This window comes from Glycine soja, chromosome 20 (genome assembly GCF_004193775.1).
Source record: "Glycine soja cultivar W05 chromosome 20, ASM419377v2, whole genome shotgun sequence".
Classification (NCBI taxonomy): Eukaryota; Viridiplantae; Streptophyta; class Magnoliopsida; order Fabales; family Fabaceae; genus Glycine; species Glycine soja.
Genome location: NC_041021.1, coordinates 32,901,459 through 32,922,130, shown reverse-complemented (window position 1 = coordinate 32,922,130; position 20,672 = coordinate 32,901,459). Strand labels below are relative to the sequence as shown.

General features: G+C 33.7%; 1 long non-coding RNA gene across 3 annotated transcripts; it reads right to left on the bottom strand.

Annotated features, from left to right (window-relative positions):
* Window positions 1-1,276: 1,276 nt before the first annotated feature.
* Window positions 1,277-20,187, bottom strand: LOC114403848. Of its 3 annotated transcripts, XR_003664702.1 has the most exons (12): window positions 19,398-20,187; window positions 18,952-19,136; window positions 18,629-18,745; window positions 17,597-18,011; window positions 17,428-17,498; window positions 16,504-16,846; window positions 16,085-16,201; window positions 2,623-2,784; window positions 2,332-2,424; window positions 1,940-2,245; window positions 1,777-1,861; window positions 1,277-1,691 (listed from the first exon to the last, which is right to left on the bottom strand). It is a non-coding gene; the product is annotated as an uncharacterized LOC114403848 (long non-coding RNA). The 3 variants fall into 3 exon arrangements; XR_003664701.1 differs by having other exon boundaries at window positions 1,940-2,424; XR_003664703.1 differs by having other exon boundaries at window positions 1,940-2,424; window positions 18,952-19,091.
* Between the last annotated feature and the right edge of the window lie 485 nt (window positions 20,188-20,672).

Below are 20,672 nucleotides of genomic sequence, written 5' to 3'. Positions count from 1 at the left end.
CTTGTGGTTACGTGAACATGAATTACTTCCAATATGTAGATGTTGTTTACACAAATGAGCACATCCTAAAAGCTTATTCCGCGCAATGCTGGCCTCTTGGGAATGAAGCGGTTATTCCTCCTTCTGATGAGCCATGGAAACTTATCCCTGATCCAAGTACAATTCGTGCGAAAGGTCGGCCAAAATCAACAAGGATAAGGAATGAGATGGATTGGCTGGAACCATCTGAGCACCGACAAAAATGTAGTAGATGTGGAAGAGAAGGACACAACAGACGTCGATGTCCAATGCAATCTGAATGTGGAAGTTGTTAAATTAATTGATTTATGTATTTTGTTTGTCTACTTGAATGAAATGGAACCTATCGATGATCAATTTGTTTTTTAAATTAGTTATTATTATATTTATGTGCGTGCCATAAACTTGATCAATTGGTTAATATTCATAACATAAATGATAATACAAGTCTAAAATTTAAATTAAAAACATACAAAAAAATTTAAATACTAAAAAGAAAATCAATCGTCTTGATGTCGGTGATGATGTGAGGATGTGCCGCATGGACGATCCCATCTTCGTGCCTGTCTATCAGGATTTCTTCTGCCACGATGACCCCTCTCTTCATGCTGGTCAGCCTCAAGAGAAAATTGATGACGCAAATCAACACCTAATAATTCATCCATATTAGGTATTGCTCTGGGTATATTCCATTGAGTACCTAATGGGGCATTAGGTGTTTCAATTGGAACATCATGTTGCTGTGAAGGGGTCATAGTAGGCCATGAAAAATTCGCATATGTCTCCACAACACTACCTAATGAATGTTCACTTGTAGAAGTATCACTTTGATGAGCTTCGAATGGATACTGATACATCTGTGCCGGATACTGAGAAAATGCTGGTGATGTGTAATACATTCCATGGCCACGCTCTGTCATTTGTGGATACAAATATGATTCAGCTTCAACAGTCTCCCTTCGTCTGGCTATGCCTTTTGTTTCAACACTTGATTGGAGAATATTTAACGGTTGGGCTGGAAATTCATGTTCTGTTGCTAGACCATGTGACAGAGGTTCAGTTATTCTCTTTTGCTCTTCAGATAAAATTGTTATGTTCTCTACATATGGCACTAGATCGTCCACTGTCCATGTATTTCTCCCTTGTGGTGACACCATGTACTGTAACATCTCTGCAACTTCAGCTTGCAATTATTACGTGTTCAAATTCATGAACTCAAATTTTATAAATTATTTGAAGTTAAATATGACAGAAAAAATAAAAAATACCAGTGTCCCCATGTTTGCATTTTTAGGGTCAACAAACATCTTTGTTTTATGCCTATACCACACCATATAGTTGGAGTTAAAGTTCAGTAGACCTTCTTGTCGAGGATAAGCGTCGACCCTAAAATTAGCCCGATTGTTCCATTGATTGATCATTGGGCCTAACAGTTGCCCCCAATTTTCCTCATGTTTTCCTCTCAAAGATATGCCATGAATATTAAATGGTTGCGAAGGAGAATTTGGAATTGATTGTTGCATGCCAAATTGTCTCAAAACTCTATCGGGTTGATGCTACTCAATGACTTGGAAACAAATTAGTGGCACCATCGCGCACCATGCAACACTTCCAACTAAACAAATTGGAGGCAACACTGACATAACATTTGCTGAGTAAGGCTCCCAGACAAACTGCAGATAATTCCAATTTTGATTAATTTCAATGAAATATGAAATGTCAAATTGTTATTTAACCAATAAATTTAAATGTTTTTACCTCATGTCGTTTCATAATATCTAGTTTACGACGAAAAAGTATCAAATCATCATTACCAATATGTTGATTTCCCCGTCGTAGCCACCTTAAAAAAATCATAAATTAACATAACTTACATTATTAATTATTTTAAAATCAAATCTAATTTTTTTAAACAACTAACCTGTGTCCAAGTGGTTTGTTTTCTATTATGGGAGGAGTCCTTCTTGGAGTTAGAGTTGTACATTGTTCCCATGCCCACATTTGTATTAAGATGCACATATCTCCAATTGATTTAGTTTTATAATTGGTGGCGCTGCACATCTCTATATAAATAACCAAGTACAACAGATCCTCATGAATGTGTGCTGCACTCTCTAAAGTCACGTAAAAATTACAGGTATCTTACCGAAACTTTATTACTGTTTTTGTCAACAAATAAGACACCTCCAATGAATCAAAAGATCCATGCACGGGTAAACCTTTCTACCTGTTCTAAATTACCACCATGGTTATTTAAATCTAGAAAATGGTGAGCCAACCAACTTAATTTAATCATACTGCCTTGCAGTTCACCTTCTTCTGGTCTGACTCCTGACAATTCTTCACATAAATCAGCCCAACTAAGGTTTGTTGGACCAATTAACGGTGACCCATCCACACGGAGACCTAATAAAACAGAGATATCTTAAAGAGTAATAGTACACCCTCCGCATCTCATGTGAAAAGTATGTGTTTCCGGCCTTCATCTTTCTATCAAGACAGTGATTAATGTCGCATTTATTTTTAAATATCACATCTTTATAATTCAGTAAAAACCAGATTGACGAAGTAGAGGAATAATCTCTTCTAGTATTTCTTTTTTACCTTGATATATGGGGACAACTCTTCTAATATGTAGTTTTCTATCTTCTTCCCCATTCCAAATATGCTGTGAAATATGCTTATCTTGCATCCATAACACGTCACCATCAACGGGACCAGAATTAATTGAAATATTTGACAAACATGATGAAGAAGCCATTAATACTGCACCACAAAAATTATGTGTTTAGTTCAAAAAACTAATCTTGTCCTCTAAAGAAAAATGTCTTCCTAGTCCTAAGGCTGGTCAAAATACACTCAGGATTGCAATTTCAACATCTCAATTAAAATTAGTATTAATATTAAAAAATCTATAAAATTATAACATGACAAAAAATTTCATTCAAATTTTACACTAAAATAATTACGAAAGATTAAACATAGATAATATTTTTTAAACACACCTACCTAATACTATCGATAATTTTTTTTATAACAAATAACATTAATTTACTTTTAGACTACAAATAAGTACAAAAAATTAAAAACAAAGTATTTTTTAAATGCACATAACCTAATACTATCTATAATTTTTTTATGACAAATAAGATTGAATTATTTTTATATTAGAAATAACTACAAAAAATTATACACATATATTTTTTAAACGCACCTATCTAATACTATCTATAATTTTTTTTATAACAAATGACATTAATTTATTTTTACACTAGAAATAAGTACAAAAAATTAAAAACAGATAGTATTTTTTAAACGGACATAACCTAATATTATCTACACTTTTTTATATAACAAATGACATTAATTTATTTTTACACTAGAAATAAGTACAAAAAATTAAAAACAAATAGTATTTTTTAAACGAACGTAACCTAATATTATCTATAATTTTTTATAACAAATTACATTAATTTATTTTTACACTAGAAATAATTACGAAAATTTAAACACAAATATTTATTTCACGCACCTATCTAATACTATCTATAATTTCTTTTATAACAAATAACATTACGAAAATTTAAACAAAAATATTTTTTTTAACACTAGATATATGTATCAAAAATTAAACACATAGTATTTTATAAACGCACTTACCTAATATTATCTACAATTTTTTTATAACAAATAAAATTAATTTATTTTTACACTAGTCATAACTACGACAAATTAAACATACTTACCTAATATTATCTACTTTTTTTAAAACATATCTACCTACTACTGTCTATAACAAATAACATTAGATTATTTTTACACTATAAAATACTTCGAAAAATTAAATACATCTACCTAATACTATCTAATATTTTGTTGAATTCACTTATATTTTATTTTAAATATAATTACTAACTAAAATAATTACAAAAAATTAAATATAAATTCTAATTATATTACCTGATTGAAAATTTAAGTAATATAATTACTAACTAAAATCATTACTAACTAAAACAATTACTAACTAAAACAATTACTAACTAAAATTCAATAATAATAATATGAAAATTTAAGTCATACCTGATTGAAGCTTTCAATAACACCACTAGCAATTTTTTTCAAGCACCACAAACTCTAACTCAAACTCAAAAAACTCAAACAGAAGAGAAGAAGAGAATGCGTGTTTGGTGGATATTGTAGGTGCAAATAGTCCTATTTAAAGGCAAAGGCATGACTTCCCCTACTACGTTAAAAAAAATTAAAGCCTATTCTTTCTAAAACCCTGAAACATGTTCAATTTTTTCTTCATTATTTCTGCAAACCCTATAAGAACAAGGGGGATATACAAAATTGGAGGAGGAATGGAGGAGAAGCACGTTAGTGCCAATCTATAAGAACAAGGGGGATATACAAAATTGTGCAAATTATAGGGGAATCAAGCTCATGAGTCATACCATGAAATTATGGGAAAGAGTGATCGAACGGAGATTAAGAAAGGAGACTCAAGTTACTGAGAATCAATTTGGTTTCATGCCGGGAAGGTCGACCATGGAAGCGATTTATTTATTACGGCGGGTGATGGAGCAATATCGCATGGCCCAACAAGACTTGCACTTGATTTTTATTGACTTGGAGAAAGCGTATGATAGAGTGCCTAGAGAGATTTTGTGGAAAGCTCTAGAGAAGAAAGGGGTTAGGGTTGCATATATTCGAGCTATCCAAGATATGTATGATAGGGTATCGACTAGTGTTAGGACACAGGGTGGAGAGTCAGACGATTTTCCCATCACAATTGGTTTACATCAAGGGTCAATCCTTAGCCCCTACCTTTTTACCTTAATTCTGGATGTCCTCACGGAACAAATCCAAGAGATAGCGCCGAGATGCATGCTTTTTGCAGATGACATAGTCCTCCTTGGAGAGTCGAGGGAGGAGTTGAATGAGAGGTTGGAAACTTGGAGACGAGCTCTAGAAACACATGGCTTTCGCCTAAGCAGAAGCAAATCGGAGTATATGGAATGTAAGTTCAACAAAAGAAGGAGGGTTTCTAACTCAGAGGTGAAAATAGGAGACCATATTATCCCTCAAGTCACACGGTTTAAATATCTTGGGTCTGTAATACAGGATGATGGGGAAATTGAAGGGGATGTGAATCATCGCATTCAAGCAGGATGGATGAAATGGAGAAAAGCATCGGGGGTGTTATGTGATGCAAAGGTACCGATCAAGCTAAAGGGAAAGTTTTATCGGACTGCGGTAAGACCGGCGATTTTGTACGGAACAGAATGTTGGGCGGTCAAGAGCCAACATGAGAATAAAGTAGGTGTAGCGGAGATGAGGATGTTGCGGTGGATGTGTGGTAAGACTCGACAGAATAAAATTAGAAACGAAGCTATTAGAGAGAGGGTTGGAGTAGCGCCTATTGTAGAGAAGATGGTGGAAAATAGACTTAGGTGGTTTGGGCATGTAGAGAGAAGACCGGTAGACTCTGTAGTGAGGAGAGTAGACCAGATGGAGAGAAGACAAACAATTCGAGGCAGAGGAAGACCCAAAAAGACTATAAGAGAGGTTATCAAAAAGGATCTCGAAATTAATGGTTTGGATAGAAGTATGGTACTTGATAGAACATTATGGCGGAAGTTGATCCATGTAGCCGACCCCACCTAGTGGGATAAGACGTTGTTGTTGTTGTTGTATTTCTGCAAACCCTATACCTGAACCCTAGCAAAAAGTACAAAGTCATGCATGAACCCCTATACTGAACCTACCCTCATGCATGTTGCACTGCATCGGTTGTATCTCGCGATCCAATGGACGAAGGCCATCCCACAACCTCGAATGGCGAAACCAATGGACCAAGGATCCCGCAAATGTGACTGGCAGAACCAGCGTAAGGTCATCTCACCAGTCTGACTGGCGAAACCAAGCATGGATGCATGGCTAGCTAGGATGGATGGATGATGGGCTGGATGGCATGGGGTATCTCGCTAGTGGGATTGGCGGAACCCTTTGGGTTGCTTTACGCCAGCACCACTGACGGAACCATGGATGCATGGAAAATTACGTAAACAAGGGTTCCGCCAGTCCAAGTGGCGGAACACCTATATAAAATAGACCCTCCCCGAAATTTCTTTCAAAATAGACCCCTATGATAAATTGTTTGTAAAAGGAACCCGCTTACGTCATTTTACCTTAAAGTAGACCCAACAATACATGTATACCGGCAACTTGAAAATCCTATATAGGAACTTAAGATTCACCTATGGAGGAAAGTGACCCATAAATAGACTCATTTGTAGCATGCAAATTTAGGATACCAATATCTTCAGGATGAACACAACCAAAGTGAGATATGCATCCAATACTCATGTCCATTCAAATTGTCTCCTCCAAATTGAACACCCCCAGATGATAGCTTCCTCACTTCTTCAAAACATGGCATTATGCAAATATCGCTTGTTCCACGTATTTGGACCAAATTATTTAGTCTTTTTAAAGTTTTAAGAAAAATATTCTAAGCTCCTTAAAAGACCATTTTAAGCTAACTTGCAAATAAAATTATATATATATATATATATATATATATATATATATATATATATATATATATGTGTGTGTGTGTGTGTGTTTAGTGGCCTGTCAACCTTGCCACTAAACAGAAAAGGAGTGAGATCAGTTAATCTTAAACATAAAATTGAATCGTTAAAATCATATTAATTAATTTTAATTTTAATAATCCATTTGAATTATCTAGTTTACTCTTCGCATGCATACACACGGAAAAGAATTCTTATCTAATTTCTACTCAATTTTCCTTATGTAAAATGCTTAAATTTTTCCTTATGTAAATTTTATTGTTACTAGTTCAATCTAAATGGTTTATATAAATAATTTAATTTTTCATTATGTAAATTTTTATATAAATATTTTTGCAACCAAAAATAACATTATAAATAACTTAATATATCAAATTAAAGGTTTGCATAACTTAATCATGCAAGTTTTAATGATGTAAAAAAGAATTTGCTTGATAATAATTATCATCATCAAAAAGGGGGAGATTGTAGAAGCAAAGATATTTTGATGTTTTGATGATGCCAAAGGAACGCGCTTCTCAAGTTTTATTCAAGACAAGAATCCAAGATATCCAAAAAATTCAAGAAATATGATCAAGATAATTTCTAGATTCTTAGTAAAAAAAATTCTAAGTTGAAACAACAAAAGGTTTGGCCAAAGGATTTAACTTAAAATGTTTTTTTAAAGAGTTTTACTCTCTAGTAATCGATTACCAAAAGATGTAATCGATTACCAGTGGTCAATGTGTCTTCTGAAAAACTTTTAAATGTTTTAAAATGTTTTAGAAAGCATGTAATCAATTACACAAGGTTTGTAATCGATTACCAGAGATTTGGAACATTTTAAAATAGCCTTAAGAAATTTGAATTTAAATTTCAAGTTATGTAATTGATTTCAATGAGTTGGTAATCGATTACCACTCTTAAAAATTCAAATTTCAAAGTGAAGAGTCACAACTCTTCAGTTAAATAACTGTGTAATCAATTACACCACTATGGTAATCGATTACCGGTAAGTATTTCTGACAATATTCCCCAAAAGTCACATCTTCTCATTTAACTTTTGAATGACCATCAAAGACCTATATATATGTGACTTGGACACTAAAATTTTCTCAGAGTTTTACTTGTCCAAAAAGTCTTATCCTTTCAAAAGATTCAAAGTGTCTTATCTTCTAAAATTCCTTGGCCAAAACAATTGCGATTCAATAAGGAATTACTTGAGTGCTCCATTGTACAATCTATCTCTTTCAAGAGAGATTTCTTCTTTTCTTCTTCTTACTCAAGGAAAGTGATTAAGGGACCGAGAGTCTCTTGTTGTAAAGCGATCTGAATACAAAGGAAGGGTTATCCTTGTGTGGTTTAGAACTTGTAAAGGGTTCTTACAAGATAGTGAAACACTCAAGCGAGTTGCTTGAAGACTGGACGTAGGCACAAGGGTCTGGCCGAACCAGTATAAAACTGAGTTTGCACTTTCTTTTTCCTTAAACTCCTTTATTTATTGTTATTTATTTTTTGTATTAAGGAAGTTTAGTTTGAATTGAATTATAATAATTCATAATAAGGGAACATTGATATTATCATTAAAGACGAATAAAATTTTAATTGGGGAAATAATTTGTGATATCTTAATTCAATCCCCCATCTTAAGATATCTAAGGCCACTTGTCTAACATTTTGTCGTAAAATTATTTAATTAATTAAAAAATTTAAAATATATTAATGTGATTATTAATATTTATATTTTATTTTGACATCACAAAAAAATTTATTCGCTCTATTTTGGACTCTTTTTTGGTCTCTACTAAAATATTTATTGAATTTGCAACTATAATTTCTTGAATTTTGTTGCCTTGATTGTTTTTACATGATTAAAAAATATGTTATTTACGTATTATATATTTTATGAAATATTTTTATTATAAAATATAATAAGTATTATATAAGAATATTAGTATTTCTTATGCTTAAATTTAATTATTTTTCATAAATAATAAGAAAAGATTTAAAACTTTAGATAAATATATTGAGTGAATTAATGAGGATTTGAATTTTTTTTTCACATACACAACTCAAGAAAATTAATTTTGACTTCTAGTTACTCATAGAATCCCAAAAATATTTTTTCAAATCTAATATATATATATAAGTCATTCTTCCTAGTTAAATGCAATCAATTTTATTTTTATTATTTTTATTTTTTTATTAAATGAATCAATTTAAACATTCATTTTAATTATTCTATTCTTCTCTATTAAAATCAAAATCATGCATAATAATTACTGAACAGTCTAAAAAGATTAATGAATTAAAAAATTTATAATTTGCATGATCTTTAGGATTTGAATATTCAACCTAATAATACAAGAATATATTTTGATTCAAACTAAATTATAGTAGTAATGTTTACCAATCACTTCTTTAAGATTAAAACATTCAAAATTGAAACTACAAGTATATATTCTGATTCTTACTAATGAATAATAATAATAATAATAATAATAATAATAATAATAATAATAATAATAATAATAATAATAATAATAATGTATATTTTAATACATAATTAACAAAATTATGATCCGTAAAATTTTGATGTGAACATTTCAAAATAATAATAATAATAGAATTTATGTTCATGATTTATATTTATTATCTTACTTGATATTTTACTATTTAATAATTACAGTATTTATTTATTATAATGATATTCATGATAATCAATTATTAAAATTATATTAGATACTATTATTAGTTATTAATTATTAATATGACAAATAGTAATGGATAAGGATAAATTGTCAATTAATATTACTACCTTGATTTTTGCACATAATCTCTAGTACGAATTATTAAATAATACTATTATGTTAAATATAAATTATTTTACAATATTTATGTTCACAATAAATTATTATATTTCTTTTATATATATATATATATATATATATATTATTCTTTTGGGTATTTCTTTTATATTTATAATTATTCTTTTGAATAAATTCTTTTATTATTATTGATTTAGGTTTATAATACTTTTTGAATAAAATATAATCAATCAATTATTATTAGTAAGAAAACATTTATTAAAAAGTTTATATTATTATTTAAAAAATCGTATACATGACAAGTATTACACATATTAGTCAATAAATTTATTTGAAATTTTAAAAATTTAATTTAAGTATTCTAATTAGTATAATTTATTTTAAAAATTAAATAAACCCTATATGTATCAATTTATAAATTATTATCTATATTATTAATACTTGATCGAATAAAAAGTACATTAAACTACATCATATTTATAATATGTCCAAATCATTCTATTAATTTTTATTACTATTTCTAATAAATTGTTCTTTTGTCATGTGGGCAAATGCAATTTTTTTATAAAGATTAGTCGATGATAAAGTCATTAGATACTCTACACTAATAACATTGATACAAAATAAAATAAAAAATGAACTATATCAACTTTTTTTAAACAAAAATTAAAAGAAAACATACAAGACATTGTCAAAATGAAGGAAATTCTACCTAAGATAACATCTCAATGATAATAATTTTTTAGAACAAGTACGTATATAAAAATATATTTAAATATTTATTGGTATATATATATATATATATATATATATATATATATACTACCATACATTTATTAAAAAGAAATTTGGTAATTAACTTTTTTTGTTTAAACTAAATAATTAATAATATATTAAAAATTAAAAATAATATAAAAAATTATTCCTATAAATTAAAAATGTGAATTTAATACTCGTCTTAGACACACAATACTTAACTAGTTACATACTAAATATAAGAAACTGATATTTCTATTTTTTTGGTAGAATAGGAAAAAAAGACAACAAGAAAAAGAACTACAAAGCAGATAAATCAAGCTCTAATATAGCAAGAACTCCCAGAAAACTGATATTTCTAATTTTAGGTTGCTTGAAAATTAAAAACTTTTTTCCTATGAGATTCCTTTATGGCTTTCAATGGCTACTTGGCTTAGGAAATAATGAAATTTGCCAAGGCCCATGGGTCTTGTTCTCTTTTACTATTATATATATTTTTTTATTTTCTCTCTATTTTCTTTTTCCTTTTAGGACTATCTTTCCTATGCCTATCCATCTTAAAATGGAAAAATATTTAACAATTTTCATATATATTCTTAAAGTGTGTTTAGATTTAATTCAACCTCAAAACTTAATTTATAGGACGAGGATTCTTCTCACTTGTATATTATTCTATCCTGACTTTATTTCTAATAAAGTCACACTACTACAAAATAGCCTTTCTACATCAGTTATCACGCGTCATTGTAACCGGTGTCGTTGAAACACCTACATCTTTTTACATCGGTTGATCGATCGTCTTAGAATTCTGACCATTCTACACCAGTTGTGGCGTCGAACCGATGTAGAATTTTGTCCATTCTAAGACGGGTTGTTCTCTAAACCCGTCTTAGAATGTCAGATTTCTACATCGGTTGTCTTAATAACCGATGTAGAATGTCCAACATTCTACATCGATTATGACCATGAAACGTCGTAGAATGCTACCCCATGGTAAAGCATTCTACATCGGTTTTCCTAATAACCGATGTAGAATATCTAGCAATCCTACATCGATTGTCCTAATAACCGATGTAGAATTATTAATTTTTTTTTATTTTTTTGCTTTTTGTTCATGAATGACAATAATAATATGCAAACTCGTAGCGGGGGCGAGGGCGTCCGAAATCCACGGTGCCTTCGTCAATGAAGAATCAGAATTCGCCTGAACCACAATCGGAGATGGAAACAGGGAAGCATGATGAGACTGAAGATGAGAACAAACTGGATGGGGAAAAGCTGATTGAGGAGAGATCCAAAGAGGTGGAAGCCCCTAAAGATGATCCGAAAGGAAATCAAGAGGCAAAAAGATTATGGGTTGACGTGATAAGTGAGAATCGAAATCCAGCAAAAGGAAGGATGATGTCTTATGTGGCACCGAAAATGGTAGAGGGACAAATTGAAATCGAGATTGAGGATGAGGACATCGAATCTAAAATTAGATATTGGGAAAATGCCCTAATCCTATTTGTGCTAGGGGGTGACCTCAGTATGAATACGATTAAGAATTTCATGGAGAGAAACTGGAATTTTGTGCAGCTGCCAGACTTGTATTATCACGATGATGGGTACTTCCTGCTAAGATTCAAATCACATGACAATATGGAAGTGGTGGTGATGAAGGGTCCCTATACAATAAGAAGCATGCCGGTGGTACTCAAAGAGTGGAGACCTGATTTTAGTCTGAAGCAGGACATGCTACGAACCATACGGATATGGATAAAACTTCCCAAGCTCCCGTTGTATCTTTAGGGCGAACGAAGCCTTAACAAAATTGGCAGTGCCATTGGTACACCCATGGTTACTGATGAATTCACTACCCACAAACTCAGAGTTTCCTATGCCAGGATGTTAGTGGAGGTCGACATTACTAGAAAATTGGTGGAAGAAATTGCTATCAAAGATAAAGATGGTCGGAAAATGATGCAACCCATTGAGTATGAATGGAGGCCCAAGTTCTGTGATAAATGTCAGAAGATAGGGCATCAATGTGGAAATGGGGTCAAGAAGAAAAAATGGCAGCCTAAGCCTCAACAGGAGAGAAAACACGAAATCCCTGTTGAGGTCTCTACACCAAGGAAAGAAACAACAACGAGTAAAGCTAATGGAGATGAAGGAAAGACATGGATTAGAACTACTGAAGATGATGAAGAGACGTGGACTAAAGTGAGCAAAGCTTCAAAGGATAGAGGTAAATCTATTACATATGCTGAGTCCTCAAATACAGTGCATTGTACCAATGGATTTATGGTGTTAGAGGTTTTGAATGGCCCCCAAGCCTTCGATCGGGGACCATGATTGCTTCATGGAATGTAAGGGGGCTTAACAAGGCTGGAAAGCTAAGGGAGATAAGCTCCCGTCTCCTAGAGCTTCAGCCAGAAATTGCAATTTTGATCGAAACAAGAGTTAAAGAAAATAAAGCTACTAAAGTTAGAGAGAAACTTCGCCTAAATGGGAATTATCTTGATAACTATACTTGTCATGAAAATGGTAGGCTTTGGATCCATTGGGACTTAAATAGGGTGGATGTGAAATGTGCTAGTAGGGCTAGCCAACTTATACACTGTGGTGTTTATGATGTAACTGGAAATTTCAAGTTTTGGCTAACTGCTATTTATGCAAGTAATGCATTGGATAGAAGGAAAATTTTATGGAAAGATATTGAGAAAATTCATGAGACTCATCAAGGGGCTTGGTGTGTGGTGGGTGACTATAACAACGTGGCCAAGGCCCAAGACAGAATTGGTGGAAAGATGGTTACCAAAGCGGAATTTGTTGATCTGCAAAATATGATGGATGTTACCGGTCTAAGTGAGATGGATAGTATTGGTGATTTCTTCACCTGGTCGAATAAGCGCAGTGCTGATCCAATATATTCCCGCATTGACAGAGTCCTAGCTAATGTCCTTTGGTTTCAAGAAAATACGGATAAGGTGTTGAATGTCCTTCCCCCCAATGTTTCGGATCATTCCTTGTTGTATCTGAATGCTGATCATGCTAGGAGGACGCACGGTTCTTTCAAATTCAATAATTATATGGTTGATATTGCAGGATTTAAGGAAGTAGTTCAGGAAAGCTGGAAGCAACCTGCAAAAGGTAGTCCAATGGGTGTTTTATGGCACAAACTGAAAAGATTGAAACAAGTGTTGAAAGATTTTAATAAACATGCCAATGATATCAAGCAGAAAATCGTGAAGGCTAGACAAAAGCTTCACAACGCACAGAATGAGTTAATCAATTGCAGGTTTGACAGTCAAAAGATGGAGGTGGTTAAATAGCTAACAGAGGATGTTATTAGATGGAACTCCATGGAAGATAATTATATGATGCAGAAAGCGAAACTTGACTGGCTGAAAATGGGTGATGATAACAGTGCTTTTTTTCATGCGTATGTGAAGACTAAAAGTAAAACCAAAAGTATGAGAATGGTACAAACAAGTGATGGTACAATTTTATCAACTCAGGCATAAATTGAACAGGAGGTTCTTGAGTTCTATGGCAATCTCATGGGAAAAGCCAACCACAGCTTGAACCATATTGATATTGGAGTAATGAGGAAGGGTAGACAAGTAAACATGGAGCAGAGAAAACATTTAGTGAGCAAAGTGTCTGTTAAAGAAATTGAAGATGCTCTTCATGGTATAGGGGACTTGAAAGCCCCCGGTGAAGATGGATATGGCGCAAAATTTTTCAAAGTTTGTTGGAGTTTTTTTTATCATAATAGACTATACAAACCGTTCAACAAAACTATAGTTACTTTGATACCCAAGAATGATGATGCTAAATGTGTGAAGGATTATAGACCTATCGCGGGTTGCACCACTTTCTACAAAATTATTTCCAAAATCCTAACAGCTAGGTTGGGGGGAGTTCTACAAGATGTTATTAGTCGTAATCAGTCCGTGTTTGTGCCGGGACAGAACATCCACAACCATATTATGCTTGCGTATGAGTTAATCAGGGGTTACACTAGGAAAAATGGTACACCGAGATGCATGATGCAATTGGATCTGCAAAAAGCATACAATATGGTGGATTGGAGGGCCCTGGAGGATGTTATGCAAGAGATAGGCTTGCCTAGGACTTTCACAAACTGGATTATGACTACAGTGAAAACAGTTTCCTATAGCTTCAATATTAATGGGCAGATGACAGAAGATATGCAGGCGTGTCGAGGTATCAAGCAAGGGGATCCTATATCTCCTTTGCTATTTGTGATCATGATGGAATACTTTAATAGGATGTTTGACAAAATGCAGCAGAACCCCAATTTTAACCATCATGCGAAATGTGAAAAAATGGGCATAACACACTTGACATTTGCTGATGATGTTCTCTTATTTTGTAGGGGAGATTCTAAATCTGTGGACATGATGCTTGACACTGTTCAAAACTTTTCAGATGCTACAGGTTTGGTAATTAATCCGACGAAATGTAAGATTTTTGTTGGTGGTATTGATGATGAAACCAAAGGAGTTATTAAGAGGACTACAAATTTTAAAGAGGGGCAATTTCCTATTAGGTACCTGGGGGTTCCCTTAACAAGTAAAAAGCTCACCATCACCCATTATTTGCCTCTTGTTGAGAAGATTGTGTGTAGAACCAGGCACTGGACAGCGAGATTACTCAGTCATGCAGGGAGAATACAATTAGTAAAAAGTATTTCTTTCTCTATAACACAATATTGGATGTTGTGTTTTCCAATTCCAAAATTCGTGTTGAAGAAAATTGAAGCAATCTGCAGATCTTTCATTTGGACTGGCTGTAGTGAGGCGAAGAAGAAAAGTCCGGTGGCCTGGGAGACTGTGTGCAGACCGAAATGTCAAGGAGGACTGGATATTATAAACTTGACTGTTTGGAATCAGGTAACCATGATGAAATGTTTGTGGAATCTGTGCAGAAAATCGGATAATCTTTGGGTTAAGTGGATACATATGTATTAAAAAAAAGAGTATTATGCAGGTTGATAGCCGGAGTCATTGGTCTTGGATGTTCAACAATATTTTGGATCAAAGAGAGAAAGTCAGGCTGAACCAGGAATGAAATAATCAGATGCAGAGGGATAAATTCTCGATGAAAACCATGTATAACCTGCTGATGGATAAATCTGATCGGGTACCGTGGAGATTTCTGCTGAACCATAACATTGCAAGGCCTCGAGCTATAGTGAATTTATGGTTGACGTGTCATGGTAGAATGGCCACAAAAGATAGGCTGAAAAGATTTGGAATGATCAAAGAAAATCAATGTAGTTTATGTAAGGAGTCTGAGGAATCTATTGCCCATCTGTTTTTTGACTGCAAAATTACAAAATCCATATGGGAGCAGATTCTTAAATGGATTGAAGTTACTCATGAACCTAAAACTTGGGATGTAGAACTCAAGTGGGCTATTCGAGAAACTGGAAAGAAAGGGTGGAAAGCTAAACTCCTGAAACTAGCACTCACTGAAACTCTTTACGAGGTGTGGTTATATAGAAATGATGAAGTTTTCAAGAATAATGTGAATAGAAATATAGTTGATAATATCATAGATAACATAGTATACAGGGGATGGTATAACAATAAGCTTAGAAAGCACATAATAACTTTGATGCTATAGGGCTTGGGTTTTTTTTGTCGAAGGATGCTGGCTGGATCTCATGAGATCGCCATGTACTTATCTGATTTTTTGAATTAGTATATTCCTCTTTTTTGATTCAAAAAAAAAAATATGCAAACTCGTATGAGACTTACTTTATAAATCCTGGTCAAAATTCAGCAATGAAAATAGTAAATGAATAATCACATCATTAAGTTCACTTATTAAGGCATTTTCCCACTGCTCTCTATTGGTCACCTTAAATATGACAAGGCAAGAGTGACTTACCTTAGCACATGCTCTTGCTAATCCGTCAAACGTGACATACTTCTCTCCGGAGATGTTGAATACTTCCTTGCTAGCCTTCTCATTACCAAGAACTTGGATAAAAGCTTTTGCCAAATCCTGTCATAATTGAAGAATATTTTAGCCAAAATCACAATATTCAACAAATGTACTTACTATTCCATTCATAGGAAATCATTTATTAATCTTCAAAAGCTTCCAAGAAGGCAAGCAATTAAAACTTCCTGCTGATTAAGAAGTAACAGCAAGAAAAGAAGAAAGATAGCTTTGAATCAAAATATTTTTGCCTCTAAATACTCAAATTACAAGATGGAGCATAGTAGGCATGAATATGATACATTACTCTGGTAGAAAAATGAATATGATCCAGCTAAAGAAGAGTAACATTGGAAGTTTCATACCTTAACATGACCAAGTTGGGTTATCTGTAGTCCTGAGCTGGGGATAGGAATTGGGCGTCCAGCTTTCAATCTATGGAAGAACCACTCTTCCTGTGTTTCTGTTTCCATGGAGCAAAAACTTGCAGCTGAGGCTACCCATGAGTTAGTGTTATCAAGATTGAAGAAGATTTACTCCAATAGATCATGGAGCATGAACAAAAGAAACACAATGGGGCAACTGTACACAGCAAGGAACGCAAAAGGCCAAGACATAATTGTTGAAGAGGAAGTGACAACTAAAATAACAAGTGCTTCACCCGAATCCTCTGTTGAAGAATCATTACCCAAGTCCAAAGGGGGAAAACTACAACAGTCCAAAAAATCAGGAAGTAATAATATGAAAACTATAAAGAAAAAGTCATCCATTTTGTATAACATGAGAAAATGTCTTTATGGAAATTAAGGGAATCAGGTGGATGACTCCACATATTTAAAGCAACAATTAAGTTGCAAACACCAAAATGCAATCTTTAAATTTTTAATAAAGCTAATATCACTTAAATTCAAATCAACAAAAGTTGAATTTTACTTATTTGTTCTGTCTTGAGATTAACTTGTTGTAATAAACACTTCTAATTATGGACGATAAAGGCAAAGAAAATTAGGGAAAGTGAGTTGGGAAGTCTCAATCTGCCTGCTCTTTTACAAAAAAATCACCAGTTAACCGTTGATGATCAAAGAGTTTGACAAAAGAAAAGAAGTATGATGATATGAAACTATCAAAACTTCACAATCTAGAAAGCATAAATTCAAAAACATACACTATATCTGATGTTTTCATAACTACTGACAGAAAAATCAGAAATTGTTCACTATGTAATTGACATGCCCCCCCCCCCCCCCACACACACACACACAAATATCTGATTTTTCAGCCACATGTACCATTATTGCAAAAACTCTATTTGAACATTCTAGAATAAGCTTTTTTTCTCTGGATCACATCTATCAACAACCTGTATCCAAAAATAGCAATCAGAATAAATTTAATAAATCATATTGAAATAAATGGCATGTAAAATGATAAAAGAAAACAAAAGGTGAAATGACTTACCTTCCTCCTGGCAGTGGCATACTCTTTTTTAATCCCTTCTGCAGAACGTAGCACCAAGTGGATTAAGTTTTATTAGAAATACCATATAGGTTATTAAGGACTGGATCTTTTCTAGAAATCTGAATTCCGATAGCTCGAGAATTGTGGAGGGAAACTTGTACAATTGGTGCTTGGTGACATTCATCTTGAGATTGTTTCTATGATAAATTAGGATTTTTTATGTCCTGAGAAGCAACATGTTGTAGTTGTTCCGCAAGAGATCTGCATTGCTTCAGTTCCACCTCAGATGAAGGTTGCTCTTGTTATGGTGCAGTTTTAGATTCTTGCTTTTAACAGTTAGTTTAGGTGTCATGGTTAGAAGTAGGCCACTATGATAAAGATTGACTTGATATATTATTGCTTCCTTGAGACAACACTGCAGCAATTATAGCAGCATAAAGAATGAGCACTTGTCACTTGAGAAATCACTAAGCAAATATAAAAAATCACATGTATTTGATACTAATGAAGCATTTGCATAAGATATTTATACTTCAAAGCCAAATATTAGATGTCTAACAGCTTCAAAATTCAGAAATAAATTAATTTAAAACACCAAATGAGAGGTGATGTAAATCTGCTTACATCATTTCAGATTAGGGGCATCTATCAGGTTCTAAAGCTACTAAGCTGATATTAAAATTGAGATAGATGTAAATCTATTTACATCATTTCATATTAGGGACAAATCTCAGTTGAGAATATTACTTAGTTAGCTAAAGTTTGGCCCAGTAACAATGATGTATGTAACAGAAGGACAAGATAATGTCCACACAAGCAGACCATCAAAAAAGGAATTAAGGGACAAAGTAGAGAAACTAATGCAAAAAGTCCTGCAAATCAAGAGGAAAGACACAAAGATGCTCAAATCAATTTCATTTCCAAGAATACAATATGATTAAGGTCAGAATTCTTTTTTAGGGTTCTACGAATTTGATACCAAAACCATTTCTCTGTGACTACATGCAAATCCTAGCAACATGTATTATTTACCATCTGTAGATCACGACTCCCAAATGTACTTTCAACTATATGGGGTCGTGCACAGACATCATAGATAACCAGCCTCTCAAACCACAAAATTATGAAGTGAGTTCCTTCAGGATAGACCTGCACGTTAACCAACATATCAATTTTACTCCCAATACCAGAACAGAACTTAAACAATGTCTAGACACTTATAAGTGATAACAAATTGACTGAGAAGGTAAATAGCTCTTATGAAAAACATCAAGCATAACACCACAATCATAACCAAAGCACTGCAGTGTAGTAAATAGCAAAACATTTTCAATTTTTTTTCTTCATATAATAACCTTGTCTTTGACACCAACTAGACGGTTGAAAACAATGACTCAGTGACCTCCGTCAACATTGTAGAGACTGTTAGCAGCTGCATACAAACCAATCCCACCAACAATCCCAAGCTTCAGCAGCACAGAGATCCCCGCGCCACCTAGAACATTCAGAACCTTCATGTTCTTCATATTCATCTTTTTACCTAATTGAAGAGAAATGTTGCAAATGCTAGTAACGTTAAGTAATTGAACGCAAAGATGTGATCTGAAATCAATGAAGTTAAACGAGAAAGGAACGAAAAATGTTCATCGAGGGAAGAACATTAATCAAATTTTCGGAAAATTCTCAACAAATTGGACAAAAATAGAATCGAAAATCAAGTTGAACGAGAAAGGACGTGAGCTAGTTAGCATTTAAATTTTCCCGGGAAAGAGACAGAAAATCCCTCTTGATTTTCACCGACCTCGCATCCTTCCTCTGCGCCATCAAAAGGAAATCCTTAATCTCGTGGATCTGCTTAGGCTGTTTTGTGTTGTAAACATACACATTTTCTCAAACACATGGTGCCCTCACTCCTTCATCACTTCGCTCTATAGCTTAAATAACCCAACAAGTTTCTCTTCAAACCTCAACCATGGACCTCAAGACACTCCTCGTGAAGGTCAAAACCGCCATATCAAATAGCATCGACTTGATTCCGCCGAAGCTCCTGAAGAAGAAACCTTCTTTCAAAGCGAAGCAGAATGTCAACGTTCTGGCATTTGAGATCGACGGTGTGATGTCAAAGCTCCTCCACCTCTGTTACTCACTCTCCGACGCCACCATCGTGCGCGTCCAAAACGACACGGTGAACCTCAAGGGCGTGTGGAAGATCATCTCCAACGACGAGTCGTTCCTCCTTAGACTCGATTGCACCGAGTCCCTCTGAGTCGTGGCCAACTCGGTGACGCGGCTCAACACACGCTGTGAGGACCCCGCCCTGCACTCCTTCCACTGGGCCTTCCTCGAGTTCGCGGACTCAGGCCGCGACCTGAACCCTCTCTGGCCCAATAGAAATGTCGAGACTGCATCATGGTTTTGCCGGTTGGTACCGTCCGTCGCTGCCGTCATCGGGTGGAAGTGGTAGTGGCTGGCGCGACTGCTCCATTTTGGAAACCCTAGAGAGGAGTTGAAGAGGGAGAGGGGGAGACTGAGACTCAGAGAGCGAAAATGATTGAGGAGTGGAAGAGGAGGAGTCACAAATTAAATATTAATTAAAAACAATGAAAAGTCTTCTAAGATGGTTTTTCATCTTAGAATGACAACAGAAAATACATTTTATAATATTATCAAGACATAGATTTTTTCAATACACTCTTTCTTATCTAATACTTTTGAAATTGATACGTAAATAACATAGTATATCATCTTTTTTAATATAGTCAAACTTAGTCATGAGTAAAAAAAAGCACCACTAGGCACCTAGCCAAAGTTAGCCAACCGCTAAATACAGACCAATCACCCAATCACACTTAATCTCAAATCAATATTAAGTGTCGAACACCTAGAGTTTGATATCATTTTAGTTTAAATTTAACCCTACTCTCAAAACTAACTCACATAATAAAGATTATCCCTACTTTTATATTACTCTATCCTAACTTTATCTTTTGCCAAAGATGTTTTGATTTTTCTGAATATATAATTTGGCAAGTTTAATGTCACGTACAGCTCTATCAACTATTACGTACCAAAAGAC